This window comes from Cyprinus carpio, unplaced genomic scaffold, assembly GCF_018340385.1.
Source record: "Cyprinus carpio isolate SPL01 unplaced genomic scaffold, ASM1834038v1 S000000001, whole genome shotgun sequence".
Taxonomy (NCBI): Eukaryota; Metazoa; Chordata; class Actinopteri; order Cypriniformes; family Cyprinidae; genus Cyprinus; species Cyprinus carpio.
Window position 1 is genome coordinate 515975 of NW_024872754.1, and position 19885 is coordinate 535859.

Below are 19885 nucleotides of genomic sequence, written 5' to 3' on the forward strand. Positions count from 1 at the left end.
CACTGAAGGACATCCCATAATAACTGAATATATATCTTTACTGTGCTTATAATAAATATATTTGATGTAATGCTGTTCTATCTGATATTTGTCGCAGAAACTGAAGCTGATTTCAGACTCCAGAACATCATCAATCACACTGTGATCTCAAGATGATCTGCCATTGTGTTTTATTACAAACAACAGAGAAATCAGATGAATGATGAGACAGCAGAGCTGATTATGATAGTAGTAATACCAGACCCTTTAATCAGCACAAACAGAGACTGAGAAAAGCAGAGAAACACAGATCATCACACACTGATCTACGTCTAGATGAGGATTCATCACACATTTATTCTGATTCATGTTCATATTAATGTCATGAAGAGACTCTAGAACATCTCTCACTGTTACTGATTCATCCTGCAGCTCAAAGCATTATGGGTAGAATCTCTCATCAGTCTATCCTGATTCATCAACACAGTTTTCACTGATCCTTTGTAACCCCAGAACCCAGGATAGAGCGGGCTGAGTGAATGTGGTCTGGACGGTGTGGATGGGGCTCATTGTGTCAGAGACCGCTGTAGAAGGACAGAGTGGTTCCTGCACTGTGATCCACAAACACTCCTATTCTACTGCTGATGGACTTCACAGAGAGAACAGACCATATGTTATTGTGTCTGAATGAGTAACTGGAGGAAGAGCAGAACAAACTCCAGGACTGATCATTACATCCAAACACACACTCATTACCTCCTCCCTTCCTGCTGATGCTCTTATATGACACTGATATATACACACATCCACTCCTCTCAATCTCCCAGTAACAGCATCCACACACACTCTCTCTACACAACACCTGAGGATACACATCAAATCTGTCTGGATGATCAGGATACTGCTGGAGTGTGCCAGTGTTAGTAATCACTCTGTTGTTCTCAGACAGACGGAGGAGTTTATTCACTGTGTTCAGATCCAGAGTGAACTGATGGTGATCTGAAGAAGATAAAACACACCAGAATCAGTGATCATGAATGAATTCATAAACCAGACACACAAGCACGTGATCTTTAATATAATAACCTGCACTAAACCTAAGCCTGTGTCACAGAACACATCCTGGTATATATCCTCATATATCTGTATGTGTGTGTGTTAACAGAGATGACACACCGGCTGAATGAGTGACCTGGTCTCCTAGCAACAGTGACAGCAGCTGTTGCCGAGCAACAGTAATGACTGTACTGATACTGATGCGTCTGAATCCATTCATGTGCATCATAAACACATATAATCACGTCACAGATCGACATTTACAGCGCTCTGAGGTGTTCTGTATCTCTCTGACTGACGTGAAAGCAGTGCTCGTAGTTTACAGTGTATTCTGTCACCGGCAGACTCTGTGTGTTATGATTCAATACCAGTTTAACATAATAAAAAAAAATGTCTAATGAAATGAACTAATAGAAACTATTGAAATCCTTTAAAAAGTTAAAAAATAAATAAATACAACAAAACAAAAAATTTCATTGTTTTTTTGTCTGTGTGTCAAATAAGATGCTGCACATCAGAACTGTATAAAATAATGAAACAAATACAGTGATTGTATTATATTTCTTTAAATAATTATTATTGTTATTATATCTTCGTGCACAGCAGTCATTTGTTTGGGACTTTTACTTTGACGGGTGGTTGTGAGGGTGACGGTAACTTCCTGTTTATACCGGAAGTGAACCCTGCGCCTGTAAGAGGAGGCGTTCTGTGTGATGTGGAGCTGTTTGAAGCGATTATTATAAGAAAGGTGAGTTATTCTGCTGTTGAATCTCTTCTCTGAGAGTCTGTGGCTCAGTTTGTCTGGTTTCTGTGTGTTATAAGCTCCTCACAGCTGAGAAGGGTCTGGCTGCAGCCCGCCGCCATTTTGATTCGAAAACGAGGCTGACTGTCAGCAGCGTTCACTATGGCGTATTGTCGTGTACGTTCAGCCGTCAAAATAAAGAGAATACATCATTTCACAAATTTCCACAGGACAAAGAACTTCAGAAAAAGTGGATTGTTAAAATTCGACGGGACATAGGACCTAACTTTCAGGTAACAATATTGCATTTGGGGTGCAAACAGCGCGCTTTTCGGCGGCTCTCGCTTTTTTCACGGCCGTCTGGGTGACTTGTGTGAATCGTGCAGATCCGAAGAGTTTTTTTTCCGGGGGGGGGGGGGGTGGGGGGGGGGGGGGTGTCTGAGAGTGTCGGATTATAATTTCACCATCAGTAATTCAGGATTGCCTCCACCAAAAAAGTAAATGAGCAAATCAGAACACTGCGCGCCAAAACAGCACCGGTATGCGCGCTGGTGTGAACCACTATGTTTCTTCTCGCTGCGGTATATATCTGCCACTGCAGCATTATTTTTCCCTGAGACCCCGAGTTTCGCGGCGCCGCGCCTTCCCGTTTTACTGGAAACTGGTGAGATCATCAATGACTGGACGTAAGGATATTTTTGGTTTATAATGTTATTTAATCTACTAGTCATGTAATTTATTACACATTTTAACTAGGCCGAGGTAATATGTTGTGTGTCTGTGTGTAACCTGCTATCAATACGATTTTAGCTACATCAAGTTCACATGTAAAGACCTAACGTTAGTGCTAGCTAGCAGATCAAATTATGGATGACTGTAGCTTCATAGAAAAAGTTGTTAGGCTCGAAATTACAACCAATTTTGGTCGCATGTGCTCGTGAAAAATGTAATCCGTCGATATATACGGTAACCTAAAAATATATTCGGGAGTAAGTTACTGCTAATTTGTGCGAGTGCAAATTAATGATTTCCTGTTGCGGCTGCTATTGAAAAGCCGAAAATATGTGGATCGGGTTTCATTCTCGCGCAGCTTTCATGAGCGGGTCTTTTCCGCTCCGTGTGCGCCGCCGCACTCTCTGTTCCGTGTGTGTGTGTGTGTGTGTGTGTGTGTGTGTGTGTGTGTTTGTGTGTGTCGCTCCGTGTGCGCCTCTCTGCTCAATGTCCGACTCCGTGTTTGCGCTGCGCGTTCTGCTCTGTCGTTCACGGCCCAAACGCTTCAATCATGTATCGATCAAGCACTGGAAAAGCAAAGTCTGCTCAAATAAGGTGACATTTCTCTGTAGACTTCTGTTTGCTGAGCTGGTATAGTCATGCTGGGCAACAATGTTAAAGGAATAGTTCACCCAAAAATGAAAATTCTGTCATTTTTCTCTCCCTCAAGTTGTTCCAAACCTGTATTATTTCCTTTCTTCTGCTAAAACACAAAAAAAGGTATTTTAAAGAAGGTTGGTAATTAAACAGTTTGCTGGTCCCCATTGACTTCCATAGTATTTTTTTTTTATCCTACTATGGAAGTCAATAATGGGGTCCATCAGTCGTTTGGTTACCGACTTTCTTCAAAATATCTTCTTTTGTGTTCAGCAGAAGAAAGAAAGTCATAAAGGTTTGGAACAACTTGAGGGAGAGAAAATGATGGCAGAATTTTTATTTTGGGGTGAACTATTCCTTTAAAATGACCTGCTCTGATCATATGCTCTGAAAATAATAGCTTTTTTAGGACTATAGTTTATTTTTATAATTAGTAAAAAAAAAATTTTTTGAAAATTTTGAAATTTTGATTGATTATTGAAAAAGAATAATACATTGATATATTGATGTTTAATATTATTTTAATATAGGGCTATTTTCTGTTCCTTTTTTTCCCGGTGATTCTAAGTTTAATTATTGATGATTACAAGCTTGGAGGAAATGCAATTAATTACAGCAAATTGTGCAAATTAATTAGTTATTTTTTTTAATCGATTCCCAGCCCTAATATTAATACATATCTTATTTAGTATTATATAGCAATATATTAATATAATAATATTGGTGGCAATGTAAGTATCTGGATATTTGCCACTGGGCAGGGGCTTCGATTACCTCTCTCTTTTTTTTTGATAATTGTTTTTTTTGCACTGATTTTTTTTGTAAGAAAAAAAAGAGTGTGTGGACACTAGCCTTTTGGCTAAATGCTAATTTCTAATGTGAGCATGTTTACTTTCCTTTAAACGCCTACATAGAGCTAAAATATAATGTTTTACCACAACAACTAAGGTCAAAATCTCAATTTTGCATAGATTACAAAGAACACAAGAGTGTGCTCGAAACATTTCTCTCCGGAATGTTTTTCAAGAACATTGACTGGAATCAGGTTCAGTTCCGTCAGTGTTTACCTGGACTCAGCGGCCTTACGAAACGAAAACCCTGCGATCGTAAGGGAAAAATATATATTCTTCAAGTGATGTTATATAGATTAAAATACTCAATTTGTGATAAGAGCTTACAGCTAGATCATAAGCTGCTTTCAGACATTTACATGAAATAAAGATAAACATGTCAAGTCTTACAAAATACTGGGTAGAAACTTTATTTTTATGCAAAGCGAAATGTATTTAATAGTTTGCTGTGTACTGTTTGGTGTCAACCCCTTTTAAAATATCACATTTATGTTCAGAACATTATTTCTGTTTCTGCTTTAGACAAGGAAAATGTCATTTAGAGGAAGAACATGAGGAAGATGAAAGGTGAGCAGAAATGGGGAAAAAGAATGAATTTACTGTTTAAATTATGATTTTAAATGAACATGTAAATACATAACGTTACTCTATAAGTTTTGTGTGTCTCATAATCGTTGTATAGTTCAATCGATGACAGAACAGAGGTTGGAAAAAATAATGTGAATACCTGCAAAATAGCCAATACTTTAAGTTGTTTTGTGTTGTTTGTTCACAATCTTTATTAGTGTTTGATGGCCCCCATCACTCACTTTTTGTTTTTGCTCTATATTCTTTTTCGCTGATGAAGTCATAATAATAATTACAGTCATAATCATAAAATCAGTTGTTTTTTAAATGCACAACAACTGAGCTTAATGTTATAGATGTTTTTGTTAAACAGGCTCTGATAATTTGCTCTATTTGGATATCTAACCTGTTACACTCACACTCAGCCAGTACTAAACACTGCGTAAAAGCACTTATGCTGTACTGATGGACAAACAGGAGAATATAAACAAAAATATGAATACATGATAATCACAATGTTTTTCCCCCACTGTAACCTACACAAATGTTATTAACGCCTATAATAATGGGTGTTCACATTATTTTATGCAACCAACTGTGTATTATTGTTAATGACTGTTCTTTTCTTTTCTGCAGTTCTACAAAGGATGGACCAAGCAATGAAGAATGGTTAGTAGAAATCTATCATACAAAATTAATGTGTATATAAATGCATGAAGTGAGAAATAAACATGAATATAGAATAGGTGTGTAAAATGTCACTTGCCTGCTCTCATTCTCTCTCTCTCTGTAAGAGCTATATCGCATAATTCATTATTTAAATTGAGTATCACAATTATTTGTGTTATGTTGCGTGTTCTGGTTATATTATTTTGTATATATATTATAGTTTGTAAACCAAGTGGATTTATGTAAGAAGACTGTAAGAAGTGTTAAACGACTGATGTTGAAAATAAACTAAGAAACAAAAGGACTTCATGGACTTGAGGATTCACATTGAACGGGCCATTCGTCGAATCAAGGAATATCACATTTTTGATCGGGTGATTCCTTTGTCATTGGCTGGTTCTGTAAATCAGCTCTGGACTGTGTGTGGTATCCTCACAAATTTTCATGGTCCACTGTTTTGAGTGAACGTATAAATGTTCCAAAAAAAGTGCACATGGATTCACAAAAGTGAAATTAGTATATTTATTATATATAGTTTCTATCTTGGATTGATTGTATATTTTATTTAAGTGTTATGTTATAAAAAATTTTTATTTAATTTTTTTTTTTTAAATTGATTGATTTTTTTTTTATTATTGTATTTTTACATATCTTATTGTAATTCTTATCACATTTTTGTAACAAAAATAGACATTTCAATATAAAAATGTACCTTTTAATTAGTTTCTCTTTATAATAACATTTGTACTATTAATATTTTCAGACATGTCTGAAGTTTGAGAGAATTAAAAAAAAAACATTTCTGCATTTCATTGGAATCCAGTTTCATTTGTCATATTTACAGTTTATAAAGATGGTAAATTAAAATCAATACAGATTCTTTTGTTTTTGTTTTTTTTTTTGCAGGAAAAAACTTTTTAACAGAGAATGCAATGTATTTAAATTTTTAAAGTAATAGTTTATCCAAATTGGAAATTTAAATTGCTTACCATAAATTTGTTCCAACCCTGTATGGATTTCTTTCTCCTAGTGAACATAGAAAATACTTTGAGGAATGTAGGTAACCAAACAGTTAATAGTTGACTTCCATAGTGTTTTTTTTTTCTTCCATACTATGGAAAGTTTGGTTACCCACATTCCTCAAAGTATCTAATGTGTTCAGCATACAAAAATTATTTTATGCAGGTTTGGCACAACTCAATAAACAAGTGATGACCAAATTTACTTTTTGGATGAACTATCCCTTTAAGAAATACTTTGCAATGATTAAGTTAATTTGAGATTTTGTTTTTGTTTTTTGTTTCTTTTTGCACTGTATTGTTGAGAAGAAGATGTAAGAGAAAGATGAATAAGGATTAAAATTCAGGTTTTCACTTTAGTTTTTGTTGAAATGGATACGTTTCAGGTGGTAATCACTATTACATTTTACAAAAAAATCACACAAGGTAAATCCACTAATCCCCATTTGTCCAACAATCTGATAGTAGTACTCGTGGGTCTTTTTTAGAGTGTAGTTCCCTGCTGCATTTGTCAAATATGAGCAGTTTTTGAAGCTGTCTTTGTTTGGGCATTTGATCTTGAGAAGACCGTGGACAGGATCTGCTGTAAGGTCAACTACTTTCCTGTCAGGTGAGGCTCCTAGGTGAGGGGCATTATGATTAATTATTAAAAAAAAAAATTTGTTTCCCGTGAGTTTTTCATATTCTGCAGCAGCAACAGGCTCAAATTGTATGCCTCTTTTCATAGCTTTGGTCTGAATGGTTTGTTTTGCAGTCATGTCAGCAGCTAACTTTTCAAAGTCTTTAACTCTAGAACAGACCCGCTTAAAAGATGTTGATGTGATCCTCTCTGCACGTAGCCGATGCCAAGTGATGCTGCTTTGGTCCCTGGTTCCACTTTCCAGGTGTAGTGAATCTTCTGGTGTAATTATCAGACCTCCATAGATATCATGTTCTTCCTGGTTTAATACGGTTGCGTAGGAGCATGGTTGTGGAGGAAGAGGCAGTGTAGGGTGCTCTTCAAAGGACACAGTCTGCTGGGTAAACTGGTAGGTATTTTTTATTATAAAACAGACCCTAAAGGTAAGTCGCCGAACTCTGTGGTGACAAGTTTTTTTTGTTGGTTACTGGCGGTTAATAATTTAAACATGTAGCTTCTGCTGCCTGATGCTTTTAGGTTTTCCCTCAGATTCTCTTCAAATTCACCACAGGGCAATGGGACAGGGACTGTGCAGTAAACAATTGGGAGATTTCCTCACTTGTGCGGTTTACTCAAAGGGTGCTACTATTTGGTGGTTTTACTTTGGAAACCGATACTGTGCTGATTGGCTTTGGCTTTAGTCCTAATGTTTTTGATGGCACATGCCATGTTTGAGGCACAGAGGTTTTACTTGTTCTTGGTGGTACAGATTTATGTTAAGGGTCAGAATACTTAGGCCCATGTGATATTTTAGTTTTTCTTTTTTAATAAATCTGCTAAAATTTCAACAATTCTGTGTTTTTCTGTCAATATGGGGTGCTGTGTGTACATGAATGAGGAAAAAAATGATCTTAAATGATTTTAGCAAATGGCTGCTATATAACAAAGAGTGAAAAATTTAAGGGGGTCTGAATACTTTCCGTACCCACTGTATATCTGATCTGCACCCGCAGAAATATATCTGTTCTTGTCCCGCACCCGCAGAAATATATCGGTTCTGGTCCCACTCCCGTAGAAATGTATCTGATCTGGTCCCGCAGAAATATATCTGTTCTTGTCCCGCACCCACAGAAATATATCGGTTCTGGTCCCGCACCTGCAGAAATATATCGGTTCTGGTCCCACTCCCGTAGAAATGTATCTGATCTGGTCCCACAGAAATATATCTGTTCTGGTCCCGCACCCGCAGAAATATATCGGTTCTGGTCCCACTCCCGTAGAAATGTATCTGATCTGGTCCCGCAGAAATATATCTGTTCTGGTCCCACACCCGCAGAAATATATCGGTTCTGGTCCCACACCCGCAGAAATATATCGGTTCTGGTCCCACTCCCGCAGAAATATATCTGTTCTGGTCCCGCACCCGCAGAAATATATCGGTTCTGGTCCCACTCCCGCAGAAATATATCTGTTCTGGTCCCGCACCCGCAGAAATATATCGGTTCTGGTCCCACTCCCGTAGAAATATATCGGTTCTGGTCCCACTCCCGTAGAAATATATCGGTTCTGGTCCCACTCCCGTAGAAATGTATCTGATCTGCACCCGCAGAAATATATCGGTTCTGGTCCCACTCCCGCAGAAATATATCGGTTCTGGTCCCACTCCCGTAGGAATATATCTGTTCTGGTCCCACACCCGCAGAAATATATCTGTTCTGGTCCCACACCCGCAGAAATATATCGGTTCTGGTCCCACTCCCGCAGAAATGTATCTGATCTGGTCCCACTCCCGCAGAAATGTATCTGATCTGGTCCCGCAGAAATATATCTGATCTGGTCCCGCAGAAATATATCTGATCTGGTCCCACTCCCGCAGAAATGTATCTGATCTGGTCCCACAGAAATATATCTGATCTGGTCCCACTCCCGCAGTAATGTATCTGATCTGGTCCCGCAGAAATGTATCTGATCTGGTCCCGCAGAAATATATCTGATCTGGTCCCGCAGAAATGTATCTGATCTGGTCCCGCAGAAATGTATCTGATCTGGTCCCGCAGAAATGTATCTGATCTGGTCCCGCAGAAATGTATCTGATCTGGTCCCGCAGAAATGTATCTGATCTGGTCCCGCAGAAATATATCTGATCTGGTCCCGCAGAAATATATCTGATCTGGTCCCACTCCCGCAGAAATATATCTGATCTGGTCCCGCAGAAATATATCTGATCTGGTTCCGCAGAAATATATCTGATCTGGTCCCACTCCCACAGAAATATATCTGTTCTGGTCCCGCAGAAATATATCTGTTCTGGTCCCGCAGAAATATATCTGTTCTGGTCCCACTCCCGCAGAAATACAGGTCCTTCTCAAAAAATTAGCATATTGTGAAAAAGTTCATTATTTTCCATAATGTAATGATATAAATTAAACTTTCATATATTTTAGATTCATTGCAGACCAACTGAAATATTTCAGGTCTTTTATTGTTTTAATACTGATGATTTTGGCATACAGCTCATGAAAACCCAAATTCCTATCTCAAAAAAATTAGCATATTTCATATGACCAATAAAAGAAAAGTGTTTTTAATACAAAAAAAAGTCAACCTTCAAATAATTATGTTCAGTTATGCACTCAATACTTGGTCGGGAATCCTTTTGCAGAAATGACTGCTTCAATGCGGCGTGGCATGGAGGCAATCAGCCTGTGGCACTGCTGAGGTGTTATGGAGGCCCAGGATGCTTCGATAGCGGCCTTAAGCTCATCCAGAGTGTTGGTTCTTGCATCTCTCAACTTTCTCTTCACAATATCCCACAGATTCTCTATGGGGCTCAGGTCAGGAGAGTTGGCAGGCCAATTGAGCACAGTAATACCATGGTCAGTAAACCATTTACCAGTGGTTTTGGCACTGTGAGCAGGTGCCAGGTCGTGCTGAAAAAACGAAATCTTCATCTCCATAAAGCTTTTCAGCAGATGGAAGCATGAAGTGCTCCAAAATCTCCTTATAGCTAGCTGCATTGACCCTGCCCTTGATAAAACACAGTGGACCAACACCAGCAGCTGACATGGCACCCCAGACCATCACTGACTGTGGGTACTTTGACACTGGACTTCAGGCATTTTGGCATTTCCTTCTCCCCAGTCTTCCTCCAGACTCTGGCACCTTGATTTCCGAATGACATGCAAAATTTGCTTTCATCTGAAAAAAAGTACTTTGGACCACTGAGCAACAGTCCAGTGCTGCTTCTCTGTAGCCCAGGTCAGGCGCTTCTGCCGCTGTTTCTGGTTCAAAAGCACACGCCTGTGCACGGTGGCTCTGGATGTTTCTACTCCAGACTCAGTCCACTGCTTCCGCAGATCCCCCAAGGTCTGGAATCGGTCCTTCTCCACAATCTTCCTCAGGGTCCGGACACTCTCTTCTCGTTGTGCAGCGTTTTTTTGCCACACTTTTTCCTTCCCACAGACTTCCCACTGAGGTGCCTTGATACAGCACTCTGGGAACAGCCTATTCGTTCAGAAATTTCTTTCTGTGTCTTACCCTCTCGCTTGAGGGTGTCAATGATGGCCTTCTGGACAGCAGTCAGGTCGGCAGTCTTACCCATGATTGCGGTTTTGAGTAATGAACCAGGCTGGAATTTTTAAAAGCCTCAGGAATCTTTTGCAGGTGTTTAGAGTTAATTAGTTGATTCAGATGATTAGGTTAAAAGCTCGTTTAGAGAACCTTTTCATGATATGCTAATTTTTTGAGATAGGAATTTTGGGTTTTCATGAGCTGCATGCCAAAATCATCAGTTTTAAAACAATAAAATACCTGAAATATTTCAGTTGGTGTGCAATGAATCTAAAATATATGAAAGTTTAATTTTTATCATTACATTATGGAAAATAATAACCTTTTTCACAATATGCTAATTTTTTGAGAAGGACCTGTATATCTGATCTTGTCCCACTCCCGCAGAAATATATCCGTTCTGGTCCCACTCCTGCAGAAATATATCTGATCTGGTCCCGCAGAAATATATCTGATCTGGACCCGGTCCCGCAGAAATATATCTGATCTGGACCCGGTCCCGCAGAAATATATCTGATCTGGACCCACTCCCGCAGAAATGTATCTGATCTGGTCCCGCAGAAATATATCTGATCTGGTCCCGCAGAAATATATCTGATCTGGTCCCGCAGAAATATATCTGATCTTGTCTCACTCCCGTAGAAATGTATCTGATCTGGTCCCGCAGAAATATATCTGATCTGGTCCCGCAGAAATATATCTGTTCTGGTCCCACTCCCGCAGAAATATATCTGATCTGCACCCGTAGAAATATATCTGATCTGGTCCCGCAGAAATATATCTGTTCTGGTCCCACTCCCGCAGAAATATATCTGATCTGGTCCCACTCCCGCAGAAATATATCTGATCTGGTCCCACTCCCGCAGAAATATATCTGATCTGGTCCCACTCCCGCAGAAATATATCTGATCTGGTCCCACTCCCGCAGAAATATATCTGATCTGGTCCCGCAGAAATATATCTGATCTGGTCCCACTCCCGCAGAAATATATCTGTTCTGGTCCCGCAGAAATATATCTGATCTGGTCCCACTCCCACAGAAATATATCTGTTCTGGTCCCGCAGAAATATATCTGATCTGGTCCCACTCCCGCAGAAATTTATCTGATCTGGTCCTGCAGGAATATATCTGATCTGGTCTCGCAGAAATATATCTGATCTGGTCCTGCAGAAATATATCTGATCTGGTCCTGCAGAAATATATCTGATCTGGTCCTGCAGAAATATATCTGCTCTGGTCCCACTCCCGCAGAAATATATCTGCTCTGGACCCGGTCCCGCAGAAATATATCTGATCTGGTCCCACTCCCGCAGAAATATATCTGTTCTGGTCCCCGCAGGAATATATCTGATCTGGTCCTGCAGAAATATATCTGATCTGGTCCCGCAGAAATATATCTGATCTGGTCCCGCAGAAATATATCTGATCTGGTCCCACTCCCGCAGAAATGTATCTGATCTGGTCCCACTCCCGCAGAAATATATCTGTTCTGGTCCCACTCCCGCAGAAATATATCTGTTCTGGTCCCACTCCCGCAGAAATATATCTGATCTGGTCCCGCAGAGATATATCTGATCTGGCCCCACTCCCGCAGAAATATATCTGATCTGGTCCCGCAGAAATATATCTGATCTGGTCCCACTCCCACAGAAATATATCTGTTCTGGTCCCGCAGAAATATATCTGATCCCGCAGAAATATATCTGATCTGGTCCCACTCCCGCAGAAATTTATCTGATCTGGTCCTGCAGGAAAATATCTGATCTGGTCCCGCAGAAATATATCTGATCTGGTCCTGCAGAAATATATCTGTTCTGGTCCCACTCCCGCAGAAATATATCTGATCTGGTCCCACTCCCGCAGAAATATATCTGATCTGGTCCCACTCCCGCAGAAATATATCTGATCTGGTCCCACTCCCGCAGAAATATATCTGTTCTGGTCCCACTCCCGCAGAAATATATCTGATCTGGGTCCCGCAGAAATATATCTGATCTGGTCCCACTCCCACAGAAATATATCTGTTCTGGTCCCGCAGAAATATATCTGATCTGGTCCCACTCCCACAGAAATATATCTGTTCTGGTTCCGCAGAAATATATCTGATCTGGTCCCACTCCCGCAGAAATTTATCTGATCTGGTCCTGCAGGAATATATCTGATCTGGTCTCGCAGAAATATATCTGATCTGGTCCTGCAGAAATATATCTGATCTGGTCCTGCAGAAATATATCTGATCTGGTCCTGCAGAAATATATCTGCTCTGGTCCCACTCCCGCAGAAATATATCTGCTCTGGACCCGGTCCCGCAGAAATATATCTGATCTGGTCCCACTCCCGCAGAAATATATCTGTTCTGGTCCCGCAGAAATATATCTGATCTGGTCCCGCAGAAATATATCTGATCTGGTCCCGCAGAAATATATCTGATCTGGTCCCGCAGAAATATATCTGATCTGGTCCCACTCCCGCAGAAATGTATCTGATCTGGTCCCACTCCCGCAGAAATATATCTGTTCTGGTCCCACTCCCGCAGAAATATATCTGTTCTGGTCCCACTCCCGCAGAAATATATCTGATCTGGTCCCGCAGAAATATATCTGATCTGGCCCCACTCCCGCAGAAATATATCTGATCTGGTCCCGCAGAAATATATCTGATCTGGTCCCACTCCCACAGAAATATATCTGTTCTGGTCCCGCAGAAATATATCTGATCCCGCAGAAATATATCTGATCTGGTCCCACTCCCGCAGAAATTTATCTGATCTGGTCCTGCAGGAAAAATATCTGATCTGGTCCCGCAGAAATATATCTGATCTGGTCCTGCAGAAATATATCTGATCTGGTCCCACTCCCGCAGAAATATATCTGATCTGGTCCCACTCCCGCAGAAATATATCTGATCTGGTCCCACTCCCGCAGAAATATATCTGATCTGGACCCACTCCCGCAGAAATATATCTGATCTGGTCCCGCAGAAATATATCTGATCTGGTCCCACTCCCGCAGAAATATATCTGATCTGGACCCGCAGAAATATATCTGATCTGGACCCGCAGAAATATATCTGATCTGGTCCCACTCCCGCAGAAATATATCTGATCTGGTCCCACTCCCGCAGAAAATATATCTGATCTGGTCCCACTCCCGCAGAAATATATCTGATCTGGTCCCGCAGAAATATATCTGATCTGGTCCCACTCCCACAGAAATATATCTGATCTGGTCCCACTCCCGCAGAAATTTATCTGATCTGGTCCTGCAGGAATATATCTGATCTGGTCCTGCAGAAATATATCTGATCTGGTCCCACTCCCGCAGAAATATATCTGATCTGGTCCCACTCCCGCAGAAATATATCTGATCTGGTCCCACTCCCGCAGAAATATATCTGATCTGGTCCCACTCCCGCAGAAATATATCTGATCTGGTCCTGCAGAAATATATCTGATCTGGTCCCACTCCCGCAGAAATATATCTGATCTGGTCCCGCAGAAAATATATCTGATCTGGTCCTGCAGAAATATATCTGATCTGGTCCCGGTCCCGCAGAAATATATCTGATCTGGTCCCACTCCCGCAGAAATATATCTGATCTGCACCCGCAGAAATATATCTGATCTGGTCCCGCAGAAATATATCTGTTCTGGTCCCGCAGAAATATATCTGATCTGGCCCCACTCCCGCAGAAATATATCTGATCTGGTCCCGCAGAAATATATCTGATCTGGTCCCACTCCCACAGAAATATATCTGTTCTGGTCCCGCAGAAATATATCTGATCCCCCGCAGAAATATATCTGATCTGGTCCCACTCCCGCAGAAATTTATCTGATCTGGTCCTGCAGGAAAATATCTGATCTGGTCCCGCAGAAATATATCTGATCTGGTCCTGCAGAAATATATCTGATCTGGTCCCACTCCCGCAGAAATATATCTGATCTGGTCCCACTCCCGCAGAAATATATCTGATCTGCACCCGCAGAAATATATCTGTTCTGGTCCCGCAGAAATATATCTGATCTGGTCCCACTCCCGCAGAAATATATCTGATCTGGACCCACTCCCGCAGAAATATATCTGTTCTGGTCCCGCAGAAATATATCTGATCTGGTCCACTCCCGCAGAAAATATATCTGATCTGGACCCACTTCCGCAGAAATATATCTGATCTGGTCCCGCTGAAATATATCTGATCTGGTCCCACTCCCGCAGAAATATATCTGATCTGGTCCCACTCCCGCAGAAATATATCTGATCTGGTCCCACTCCCGCAGAAAATATATCTGATCTGGTCCTGCAGAAATATATCTGATCTGGTCCCACTCCCGCAGAAATATATCTGATCTGGTCCCGCAGAAATATATCTGATCTGGTCCTGCAGAAATATATCTGATCTGGTCCCACTCCCGCAGAAATATATCTGATCTGGTCCCACTCCCGCAGAAATATATCTGATCTGCACCCGCAGAAATATATCTGATCTGGACCCACTCCCGCAGAAATATATCTGTTCTGGTCCCGCAGAAATATATCTGATCTGGTCCCACTCCCGCAGAAATATATCTGATCTGGACCCACTCCCGCAGAAATATATCTGATCTGGTCCCGCAGAAATATATCTGATCTGGTCCCACTCCCGCAGAAATACATCTGATCTGGACCCACTCCCGCAGAAATATATCTGATCTGGACCCACTCCCGCAGAAATATATCTGATCTGGACCCACTTCCGCAGAAATATATCTGATCTGGTCCCGCTCCTGCAGAAATATATCTGATCTGCACCCGCAGAAATATATCTGATCTGGTCCCGCAGAAATATATCTGATCTGGTCCCGCAGAAATATATCTGATCTGGTCCCACTCCCACAGAAATATATCTGTTCTGGTCCCGCAGAAATATATCTGATCTGGTCCCGCAGAAATATATCTGATCTGGTCCCGCAGAAATATATCTGTTCTGGTCCCGCAGAAATATATCTGATCTGGGTCCCGCAGAAATATATCTGATCTGGTCCCACTCCCGCAGAAATATATCTGATCTGGTCCTGCAGAAATATATCTGATCTGGTCCCGCTCCCACAGAAATATATCTGTTCTGGTCCCGCAGAAATATATCTGATCTGGTCCCGCAGAAATATATCTGATCTGGTCCCACTCCCACAGAAATATATCTGTTCTGGTCCCGCAGAAATATATCTGATCTGGTCCCGCAGAAATATATCTGATCTGGTCCCACTCCCGCAGAAATGTATCTGATCTGGTCCCGCAGAAATATATCTGTTCTGGTCCTGCAGAAATATATCTGATCTGCACCCGCAGAAATATATCTGATCTGGTCCCACTCCCACAGAAATATATCTGATCTGGTCCCGCAGAAATATATCTGATCTGGTCCCACTCCCACAGAAATATATCTGATCTGGTCCCGCAGAAATATATCTGATCTGGTCCCACTCCCGCAGAAATATATCTGATCTGGTCCTGCAGAAATATATCTGATCTGGTCCCACTCCCACAGAAATATATCTGTTCTGGTCCCGCAGAAATATATCTGATCTGGTCCCACTCCCACAGAAATATATCTGTTCTGGTCCCGCAGAAATATATCTGATCTGGTCCCCGCAGAAATATATCTGATCTGGTCCCACTCCCGCAGAAATGTATCTGATCTGGTCCCGCAGAAATATATCTGTTCTGGTCCTGCAGAAATATATCTGATCTGCACCCGCAGAAATATATCTGATCTGGTCCCCACTCCCACAGAAATATATCTGATCTGGTCCCGCAGAAATATATCTGATCTGGTCCCACTCCCACAGAAATATATCTGATCTGGTCCCGCAGAAATATATCTGATCTGGTCCCACTCCCGCAGAAATATATATCTGATCTGGTCCCGCAGAAATATATCTGATCTGCACCCGCAGAAATATATCTGATCTGGTCCCGCAGAAATATATCTGTTCTGGTCCTGCAGAAATATATCTGATCTGGTATTATTAGTTGTTCTTTTTGCTTTTGTGCAACAGATAAATGACAGTTTTTATGTTTTAAACATTTTATGTTTAGATAATTTTGCGGTAGTCCTGTGATTTATTTTATTCTCCGCCGTCCCGCACACACACGAGTCTCTTCCTGCCTGAACTCGCCCATCAAGAGCTGTCCCGCGCCGCACCCTGCTGTGTTGGGTCTCGCCGGAGTGCAGGTCTCTACTATACAGCACGTTCAGCCGGCTATGTCTGCTATAGGATACTTGTGACATAAATTTTGCCATCATTTTTGTGTGAATTTGTCCATTCAAACATGATACTTCAGAGAGCACTTAATATTTGTGTGCGTTCTGAGGCGCAGGTCATCCGACACGTCCGTGCTACGTTAGCCGAAGGTAAAGTGCACACTCACTGTCTCCCTGTTGCTTGTGTCCTCAATGTTTCTGTGCAGATACCCGCGATCCTGAAGGCCGACGAGAGCCCCAGAGCGGTCGTGCTTCACGCCGGGGTTAACGACACCACGCAGCGGCAGACGGAGACGATGATGTGGCAGACAGGGATCCTGATCGAGACGGTTCACAGCACGACGCCCGCGGGACGATCATCATGTCAGGACCGCTGCCCACGTATCGACGAGGACACGACAGGTTCAGTAGACTTTTTGCTTTAAATTAATGGTTATTGTCATGCTGTAAAGAAGAGAAATTGCTCTTTGTTAGTAATTGAAATATTTTCTGGGAGCGTCCTATGCTTTTTCTCGCGCTGATGGCCTGCACCCCAGCAGAGTCGGAGCAGAACTCATGTCGGACAACATCTCCAGGACTCTACGCTCCATTTCTCAAATAACTGCTATGATGGCTTTTGTTCTACCCGCTTAAATGTTAGAAGTACTTGCGCTGTCCAATCTATTAAGACTGTGTCTGTTCCCCGAATAGTGAGGTCAAAATATAAATTTAATGTAGGATCTAGAAAAAATATTATCGTGATTAAACCAGAAAAACGTAAAATAAATGAACAAAAACAATTTTTAAAGTTTGGGCTCATAAACATTAGATCACTCACACCCAAAGCAGTTATTGTGAATGAAAATGATCACAGATAATAGTTTTTTGATGTACTCTGCTTGACTGAAACCTGGCTAAAACCAAATGATTATATTGGTCTAAATGAGTCTATTCCATTAAACTACTGTTATAGGCATGAGCCCCGTCAGACTGGTCGTGGGGGAGGTGTTGCAACAATATATAGTGATATTCTTAGTGTTGCCCAGAAAACAGGATACAGGTTTAAATCATTTGAAATACTTATGCTTAATGTTACAATGTCAGATATGCAAAAGAAATCTATCGTATCTCTTTCTCTGGCTACTGTGTATAGACCACCAGGGCCATATACAGAATTCCTAAAAGAATTTGGAGATTTCCTCTCAGACCTGTTGGTTACTGCTGATAAAGCGCTAATTTTCAGAGATTTTAATATTCACGTTGATAATACAAATGATGCATTAGGACTTGACTTAATAAACTGTTTTGGAGTAAAGCAAAATGTCACCGGTCCCACTCATTGTTTTAATCATACGCTAGATTTAATTATATCGCATGGAATCGATCTTACTGATATAGATATTGTACCTCAAAGTGATGATGTTACTGACCATTTCCTTGCAGGGTTTTTCCTACATTGAAAATGTTTTGTCCCGCCAAAGTTTTATTTGATGTGTAATTGGGTTTTGTGAGTGAAGCAGGCTACAGATGGAGTGAACGAGCACAGCGCCCCTCCCCCGCGCGCGCACTCTCAGTCTTCAGTTCTGTCTTTGCTCTCTCCCTCGTATCAAAATCAACTGATCCTAAAGGTCGGAAGACCAAATCCACGGTTCGCGTGGTGCCTTCAGAGAATATTTTTGTAGAATTACCGCTGGGTGTGAATTGCAGTCAAAAAAAAGTTGCCTTATCTTCTCTCTGACAAGCATTCCGCACATGCAGCTGACATAACTTTAAATAAACGCAAAAAAAAAAAAAACATCTATCCAGTTATGAAGTGTTTTTGTGTGTGTGTGTGTGTGTGTTGACAAATCTTTCGCAATGTCCTAACAGCCAGGATTCCCACACAACACGTCCGCTAAAGTCCGATTCGTGACCTAATGACTCCTTTGAGGCGATTCATTATAATGAATGGTTACAGCGATCGGTCTGCCCGTCAGTGTCTGAATCGTTGTATAACAAATCATGACTTCTTAGAAGAACATACACATCTGAAATGAGAAAGTAAGTGTGCTTACCCCATTTAGCAAGAGTGTTTAGTAAAGTTTAGCCTTAATAATCCACAGTACGTATAGGCCTATGACAGTGTGTAGTAAATTACCTGTCAATTAGGACCACTTCTGTCAAGTATATTTATGACAATTATATTGCATACAGTTAGTGTTGGCGGTATGGTTATGTTCTGGGCAACACTCCACACGCCCGTCCATGCAGCCATGCTTGGACAGAGCGGGGAGAGCAGCAAGACAAACCCCCAAAAAACAACCATATGCCAAACTCCCCAACACAACTGATGCAATTTGAATGCCCAGCAATGAGAAATGTTGCTTGATACTATATTTATGGGGGAAGCATCACCCCAACTCAGAAAAGAAGCATGCAACAAGCATGTTGCTTAAGCTGCTTATGCAAATATTTGAATGTACGGGGGAAGCATACACCCCTAGCAGCAGCAGGGGTCTAATACGACGGCAGTTTGTATATTATCCAATTTTAAGTGTCTAACATGCTGTAAAAAAAAAAACATTAAGGGGGAAGCGTCACCCCAAGTTAAGCAATCGAGGATGTGCAACAAGCATGTTCTTAAAATGCTTAAAGCAACTGTGTGATTGTAAAGGGGGAAACATACACCCCTAGCAGCAGCAGTCTAATAAGAAGGCAGTTGTATATTATACCAATTGTAAGTGTGTAACAGGCTGTAAAAATCACATAAAGGGGGAAGCGTCACCCCAAGTTAAGCAATCAAGGATGTGTAACAGTCATGTTTTTAAAATGCTTAAAGGGTACATAACATACACAGTTTCACCTAATCTCATGTTAATCTTGAGTACCTACAGAGTAATACTGCATCCTTATCTCCAAAAGTCTTTAGTTTTGTCATATTTGTAATAGTAAAAAATACAACTTCCGATTCTCTCCGGAAAAACCCGAGCTCCTGGAGGCATGCTGTGGGCAGAGCTATAACACTGATGTTTCATGTTGTTTCCATTAACATATATTCACTGAAGTGCTGATTTCCAACAAAAGACAGAAATCTGATGCAGTTATACTTACCTGAATGTTTTTTTTTTTACCATGTTTTAATAGCAAACGATGTGCAAATCCAGCATCAGCCTGGTCTTGTTTATAAAACATTCGTCACTGAAATGAGGAGAACACACAAACGCACTTGCTACACTCCATTGC

General features: G+C 41.1%; 1 long non-coding RNA gene across 1 annotated transcript; it reads left to right on the forward strand.

Moving 5' to 3' along the window:
• The first annotated feature begins 1763 nt into the window (after positions 1-1763).
• On the forward strand, positions 1764-16924 carry LOC109070129. The gene is made up of 5 exons (XR_006158677.1): positions 1764-2070; positions 4117-4251; positions 4519-4563; positions 5200-5232; positions 16891-16924. It is a non-coding gene; the product is annotated as an uncharacterized LOC109070129 (long non-coding RNA).
• Positions 16925-19885: the final 2961 nt, after the last annotated feature.